This window comes from Cupressus sempervirens, chromosome 4 (assembly GCF_028749045.1).
Source record: "Cupressus sempervirens isolate cs-2001-9-10 chromosome 4, ASM2874904v1, whole genome shotgun sequence".
Lineage (NCBI taxonomy): Eukaryota > Viridiplantae > Streptophyta > Pinopsida > Cupressales > Cupressaceae > Cupressus > Cupressus sempervirens.
The window spans coordinates 299,518,811-299,527,609 of record NC_143121.1 but is presented as its reverse complement, the minus strand read 5'-3'; positions in this window follow the sequence as shown (position 1 = coordinate 299,527,609).

Below are 8,799 nucleotides of genomic sequence, written 5' to 3'. Positions count from 1 at the left end.
ATCTAAAAATGGTAACTGAACTTCTAGGAGGCATAACTTTTGAACCATAGCTCCGATTAACAAACTGTTTACATTTTCGAAAAGCTCTCGAAGCGCTCTATAGCCCTATGGACCAGCTATGCTCATCCCCCATTTTTTTGGCCCTATTTGAGGTTATTTAATGCCCCTCACTGACTTTGAAGCATTCTTAGGATGTCTCCAAAAATTGAAAAATTGTGATAACTTTCAAACCGTGGGGCCTTTTGACCTGATTCTTTTTCTAGAGTGCTCTAAATTACAATTACAATCATTCAACCAATTTACACCTTATAGTTCACCAAAATGATGGCTCAATTACATACTCCTATTTTTTTGGCATTTACACATATCTCAAGGTGTTTAAATAGTCTATCCTAGAACATTGATAGTGGAACTGTGAGAGTTCAAACTTTTATTTGACCCAAATGGGTAACTAGAAATTAAAACACATGAAATAGAAACTAAGTCTAGGTACATTTTTTTGGGTGACACAAGATTTCCCTTATACCTCTGGATGCTCCTGCATCAGTATAGTTTATAGACTAGAGGAAGGTTTGAATCCATATATCTTTAGACTGTCATAATAATAGCACTGTGCATGTATTGGAAGATCTAGACACCCTATTTTGGTGCATCGCCTCTTTAGAATGGATTAGGTAGTTTCTTTTATGTATTGCTTCTCCCTTTTATCTTCAAGAATAGTTTAAGTGCATTCTAGTAGTAGAGGAAGCTAACCTTCTATGGAGATTCAACCTCATAGTTCAAATCCCATAGCTTAGAAGTTGTTTCCATGTTTCATGAGGCTATCCTTAGGTAAGACTTTGGGTAAGGGTGCAAGCTTTTGTGAAAAAAGATACCATAGGTGAAATAAGTAGGTTGATAGTACTACCCTTGGTAAATGGAAATGATATTAAATAAACAATAATGATAAGCTAGTAATAAAAATTCAAAAACATGAATAGCCTAACCTAACAATATGGGACTACAATTATGTTAGATTGATTTTTAAATACATTCTTAGCATTATTGTATTCCTGAATGCCAAGAGATTGGGTATACACCAAAAAGTCTTAAAAACTTTAGGGAATTAATGTCCTAAGTAAGGAATTATGTAAGGGATACTTATGTCAAACAATTGAGGATTGTGGTAGGTACACCAATGGTTAGATGATACTTAATCAACAAAATTATGAAGTAACCAACCTTGGGAAAATTTATTCATACCATGAGCTATGGTCCAGAGTTTAAAGTCCTTTCAATTAAATCATGTATGCATATAAAGTTGTTTCGAATATAATGGAAAAGCCTCTAAATTTGGATCATTTATGCTATGACTAGGTAAGTCCTATATTTGAAGGATATGTCCCTAATTTTAGATAACTTCTAGGAGGAAGTCAAAAGAAATGGGGGAAAGATGTAAGGTCCCCTCCCTAGAACCCTATTGCAAATCTTAATAATATGATTATGATTAGAGATAAGAAGTGTAAAGAGATGAGATTTCATGTTTTTACCTCTAGTGTATAGAATGTGAATTATTTACTATTACCATATACCTTATGATTGAACAATGGTAAGAAGTTTATAAGATCTAAGTATTCCATGATTGGCGTTTTCCTTATCAATAATGAACCTGAGATCTTATTGAGATTTATATACATTTTAATCATTGTTGTGTTAAGTATCATATTCAGGATTACATTAGGTTGATAAGCTAAGACCCAATATAATAAAGGATTCGGGTGTCATAACTTAGAAACTATATCAATGGGTTCATGATATTTTATGGCCTATTAGGATAATTGAATTAGATGGTCATTATGGAAAGATGAATCAACACCCACCCTTATGATATTACTAATATTTATAGATGAAAATTGTTATCAAAATTGGATAAGGGTCTATATAGTAGAACTCAATATGATGTAATGTAATGAGTTAATTATTGTGCAAGTAGTATTAGGTGGATATGTTGATATTAATGAAGATAGATTTTATGGCCCAACACAATTTAATGGATTTATTCTATGATTGATTTGGAAACTATGTGACTATGTAAACATCCTAATTACTTGACATAATTGATACACCTTATAATTTATTATCTCATAATGATAATAGGATATTGTTAGAAATCAAATTATATTTGATTGAATCAAACGATACTAGTTGTGATGTTTACATTTTGGTGATTTTGACCTAAGATATATATTCAGAACTAATTCTCATGTTGGCTGATTTAATAGTATAGATTTAGCATTTCATCATTATGATAGGAATGTATTATGATATCGTTCAAAATTTTAGTTGGATCACTTGATTAGATATTAATGTTGTTGTGAAGATTCTAATATTTTAAATGCCTTATATGAAAATGATTAGAAAATAAAAGTTGATTATGAAAATTGTGTATGTAATGGGAATTATTTAATATGAAAATTTTCATACACCTATATACATACATTTTATATGATTTTCCATTGGGCTACTGATGTTTGATTTTTGTGTGTAGGCAATTGAACCATGGAATTTAATTGGGGAAACAAGGTCCAAACTTATGTGGACATAGTTTAGCCAAGGTGAATCTTTTAAAAATTTAAAAGCCTCGTTGTGATGTGTTTATTTTGTAAATGTAAGCTTGCATGTGTGTGGTAAATTTAATCTCATAAATACATTAGGGGCATGTCATGGTGATGTGTAATGTGTTTTAAATGTGTCACTTGACACTTGTAATTGTTATGTGTTGATGACATGTCACCTAAGGTTTTGGTCATGGTTACACTTAACCTTAAATTAACTGTCTTTCAAAATATTAAGTAAATCCATTTGCCTAAAAGATAGGATGGATCACCATCAAGGGAAACTCGAATTCAAGGTTGACAAGGATTTTAGAGGGTCAATATGTGGTCCCAATGTGCCATTTTTGTGAAAATAAGCTACCCATATGTTAGCATAGCATGTTAGGCGCCTAAATTTGTCCATTTTATTGCTTAGCTAGCATATGGGGCCCCTTAACCAATGCATTCTTCCACTAATTCCAAAATTGAGTTGCTCCATTAGTTCATCCCCATCTTCCCCCTTAGTCAAAAGTTGAAAATTTGGTAGGAACAAAGTTGTAAGAGATAGTGGGAGAGCCTTTTTAGTAGACTTGGACAAACTAGTTAGGTGTTCACCCACTCTCTAAGTTTAGAGACAATTAGGGTTTGGAAGGAGGAAGGACTAAGGAGAAGGGAGCTCTACAACTATTTCTATTTTTTTCTCCTTTAGCTTCGACCAAGGTTGGTACCCATGCCATAGATCTTATTGCACTTTCTCAACGATGCTTGTTGTTGTTCATATTGTGCTAAAATTCATATCATGTTTTTGTGTTGAGATTGTTAGTATGTGTCATTATTGTGATGGATTTCTTGTGCAAATTTCTTTCTTTTTTTTGGGTGTATGAATGTTAATGGGTTTGAAGGCTTCACTCACCCTTGGGAGGGAAGAGATGCCTTGGGTGAAGGGGTTAGTTGGGCTCAATATTGAAGTTGAGAGATTTTACTCTTGTAGAGGGTTTTTTTGTTCATGGAGTATGGGCTCCATTGAAGCCATATGCCCTGGTTGTTATTATGGGAGGTATAAGTGTATTGATGTGATGAGGAGGATGTATTTTGATAGCCTTGAAGAGGCATTATTAAATTGTGTATTTATAGGTGTATCTAGATATGTCATTCTCCTCTTTGGAGAACCCACCTTCAACCATTTTTTACATGATTCCAATTGTGAATCATTTTTTTAAACCTTGAAGGGAGTTATATTTGTTGTAATGTTATATTTATGCATTTTTTTTGAATTACAATTAGCCAAAACTAGGGGACTAGCCCTTATACAATCAAACTAGTCCACAACTAGCAGAAAACCATCAACCATAAATACCCCCAACCACTTAATAAAACAAAAACAAGATTTATAAGCATAATTAAAAGAGTATCAATAGGCCTAACATACATACCACCTATGGGTATGTGCAGGATCATGGTGTGCCAAAAAGTCGCGATCTGAAAAATATGTAGTTCTGAAATGCCTCAAAGAATTTCAAAATATATTCCAACTTTTTTCCCACCCATCCTGATACTAAATGAAAACAATTAATACCTTTATAATTCATACTATATCTTTCGATACCAACCTTATATGGTCATCTTTAAAACATCCCAAAAATGTGTTTTTGGCATGTTCTTATGTGTTTTTTACTTCAAGCATGTAGCTGACGACTTTTTTTAACCAAAATTTGATGTAATGAAAAAGGTTTCTTAAGAATGTTCTTAGCTTTTCATAAATGTAAGGCTTGTCAAATTACAAGTTCAATAAGTAATTATTGCTTATTTTCTAATGGAGTTAGCTACAAAGTGCTGATTGACATACTGGTTGAAAAATAGCTATAACTTTCAAACCGTATAAGATTTGCAAAATCCAAAAGATGCATCACATTCTATGCTTTGAATAGTATAAGGAAAAAAAAAGAAAAACTTAATTTTGATTATTTTTGAACTAGTTAAGGTGGCCAGACACAAGAGTTTTTTAATTCTAAAAATAGTATAGTAGAAAATTCATAATTAATTATTTATTTGGAATAAAATTTCCCAAAAATATGTGTTACATCAAAGCATGAGTCTAATTTTTATATCTAAAATTATATTTAAAAATATTATCATTTGATTATGATTGAGGTGGTCAGACATACACCTACTTTTTATTTTTGCCCTGAAAATTTTGTAGTACTGCATTAAAATCCAAACTTTTGACCAATCAAATAATTTTTTCTCTAGATAAGGCCTTGTTGTTTAGAAACTAAATTCAACTTCCTATAGATTATTTTCTTACAACTTTTTGATATAAAGTCTAGAACCACTTTAAAATTATGTGTCAAGTTCACATAACCCTGATTTGTTGGTTTTTCACTGCCACTTAAGGCCATAGTTTGGCACACCATGCTCCTGCACATACTCCTATATTAAAACTAGAAAAACAACAAAAAAAATTATGCATTTTTATTGCTTGAGTGAAACCTATTTGAGCCTTGTTTCCCTAGCTCGGTGGGTGGCTTCTTAGAAGCCTGGGATGGGAGGTGAACCCCCATGGTTCTTGTGTAAATGATTTTGTAGGTTTTGTACTCTTGGAATCCAAGAAGAAACTAGGGTCAATCCCTTGTATTTCTAAAGAAAAAAATAAAATAATGTCCTAGTGTAATTGTTGATAGGATGATATCTTCTTCATGTCTTTGATGCAAAGTATTTGTAAAGAAAAACATCCACTGTTGTTTTGTTGTATTATGTTGCAGAAATAAGATCTCCCACTTAGGTATATTTGTAGAAGCAATGGTTTCATGAGGAAGCTAGGAAATTTTAGATATTACCATATGTTTTTGTGTTGTAAGGTTTAATGAAATGCATTAGATGTAGTGAAATGGAAGATAGTCATGGTTGAATGTAAAGTAGACTCATTTCAAAGGATATTCAATATTTTGATAATTATGTCTTGAATAGGCATTGTTGGTATCATTATCAATTGAATCACAAGTAAGCCAAGAGAATATATTTCAATTAGAATGTTCATAAAAAGAAATTCCCGTATGTATGAGGTTATTAAGATATGTCATTTCAGTTCCATTATTCATAGAAAATAGTAGTATATTAGTTCCATGCTTGATCATGTTTCAATTCATTTCATGTTTTAAATGATTGTTCAATTGATTCCCAAATGCATACTAAATCTAGGTGTTTACATTGAAATCTAAAAGTAGGATCATATTACTACCAGCCCAATATGTTAAACATCAATCTTGAAATAAGGGGATGAATCAACTTCATAGACTTAGATAAGAAAATAGGCCTGTACATGGAATAGGCCTCTACATGAATATTAGTTGTCCGAATTTTTTATGGAGTGGGAAATAAATTCCCTCCCTATTACAAACAAGTACAATAATGAAATGAAGAGAATATTCCATCTTGTAAAGGTTCATCTAAATAAATAATGACATTCTCAAATTTAAATAAACACTATAACAAATAATCCCATGGCTAGAGTAAAAGGGGAAATAACTTTCAAAAAGAGTCCATATGTATTTATTTACATAAAGCCTATCCGAGATACACCCTTCTTGAAAAGGAACATATTCAAATTTTTTAAAAATGAAATACAGTATATAGAACATATAAAACATGTTAAACAACAACAAAAATAAATAAATGAGAGGGGCCTCGGGATCGACCACTCCCCACATAAAGGCTGAGACACCTGACATGCCATCACCATGTTTCCACCTCGTGAGAACTTAAGAACTATAACATGCCAAGAATTACTCCCCATGAGGAGGGATGTGTTTGAAGAGAGAATTATTCCCAAGGCACCCTATAACCAAAAGACCTAGGTCATGACAAGCTTAATATTCTTCATGCCACCCCATGCATGCAACACCCACCAACTCAGCTATATTGGAATTCGGTTGACTAGGGTCCCATGAAAAGCAAGTGATAAAGGCCCTTTGTTTTTAAAAGGGAGTGCATGTGAGGCATGCTAGTCTTGGATCTCTTGCCAATTAGTACATTTAGGGAAAATAGAGAAGAAACTTAAAGAAAAGTGCTTGGTACAATCAATAGCATGTGGATACTGGATAGGGATTAGTGAGGGGTTGATGGATTGGGAGTTGGGTTGTTCATCATTAGGATAGTTAGTGGTTAGAATAGTTGTTAGTTATTTGAGTTAAGTGGAGTGTAACGTAGTTCATTAGGAATTATAATAGTAACTGGTGTAAATTGAATAGTAAATTAGATTTTTAAATATTAAAGTAGATAATAAATGATGGATTTAAAATTTATTAGTAATTCGGTTATATGTAAGTTAGTAAGGAAGTTAATGTTAGTAGCTAAATAGATGGTGGTTGTTTAATATGGTTTAATAATCACATATATTTTATTATTATGGATCACTTATGTAAAATAATATTTCTATTATAAATTAGTTAGTAATATCATTATTATTATATGTTAATCAACATTTGTGATGCAGGAGCATCCAGAGGTATAAGGGCAATCCTGTGTCACCCAAAAAAATGTACTTAGACTTAGTTTCTATTTTATGTCTTTACATTTTTGGATACCCATTTGGCTCAAATAAAGGTTCCAACTCTCATAGTTCAACTATCAGTGCATTTGAAAATCCCGAAAAAATAGAAGCATGCAATTTGACCATCATTTTGGTGACCTAGAAGGTGTGACTTGGCCAGATGAATGTAATCGAGATTTAGAGTATTCCAAAAAAAGAATCAGGTCAAAAGGCCCCACGGTTTGAAAGTTATTGCAATTTTTTGGGTTTTGGAGACCCCCTAAGAATGCTTCAAAGTCAGGTTTAGGGCATTAAATGACCTCGAAAAGGGTCAAAAAATGGGGGACAAGTAAAGCTTTTCCATAGGGCTATAGAGCACTTCGAGAGCTTTCCGAAAATGTAAATGGTTCATCAATCAGAGTTACGGTTCAAAAGTTATGCCTCCCGAAAGTTTGGCTACCGTTTTTGGATTCTTCTAGAATTGCACCGACTTCTAATGCAGCTTTCGGAACCTTCTATTTTGTTGGTGGATGCCTACTAGCACTTTCTAGAATGTACTCCTAGTCCTTAACCCTCCGGGGTCTATTTAAGGAGATTTTTGGCATTGTAAAAGGCAGTTCGGATTGGAGCTTGAGAGGAGGTGCTAAAAGAGAAATATTCTCCAGATTTATGTTACTGTAAGCCCGCAGGGCATGTTTTGAGTTTATTTTCTCTGCACTATTTGTACCAGCTTATTTTCTCAGTTAATATAATTTCCCCTTTCTATTGTGTCTATTCTGGTTGTTGGGTTGTGTCTCCATCAAGTGGTATCAGAGCTGGTTTTTCTGAGTGTGTAGACAGAGCACCGACTGTGAGGCAGTTTGCACCAGGACTGTGTGGTTGTGGGTTCGAGTTAGAAGATGCCTCCATGAAGAGAGCGTGGTGGAAGAGCCAGAGCTGTTGATCCTAAGGAGGTTAGAGCCCTCCAGAGACAGGTACAAGCATTGCAAGAGGAGCTTCGTAGAGGAGCAAATATTGCCGCAGATGACAATAGTGAGGATGACAATGAAGAGGAAGTAATGGAAGTTGACGGGGAAGTTCTGAATCCTGTAGAGGAAAGGCTTTTTAGGGCCATTTCTAGGTTTGGGAAAAGACCTACAATTGAAGTGGGTATATTTTTGGGAAATTTGAAACCAGATGAGTTGATCGATTGGATCAATGAACTGGACGAATACTTTGAGTATGAGGATATAAGGGACCCAGATAGGGTTAAGTTTGCAAAGGCCAAACTAAAAGGCCATGCCAAAATCTGGTGGCAAGAGATTCAACTGGAAAGACTTAGAAGAGGAAAGGAGAAGATCACAAGATGGGATCGCATGGTGGACAAATTGAAGAAGCAGTTCATTCCTGTGGACTACGAGCTTGATCTGTTTAAGAAGATGCATGGGTTAAAGCAAGCAGGAAGATCAGTCCAAGAATATACAGAGGAGTTTTACCGACTCCTGATTAGAGCGGGGCATGCAGAAGCAAATAAGGAGAAGGTTGCTCATTATATCAGTGGGTTACGACCTAGCATCCAGGAAGAACTAAGTCTGGTAAGAATGACCAGCGTTGAAGAAGCATACCAGTTTGCCCTACGAGTTGAAGAGAAGCTGAGTAAAAGGTTTGAAGGAAGACAAAGAGGGTGTGGTCAAGGAGGAAGGGGAAGCGGTAGATCAT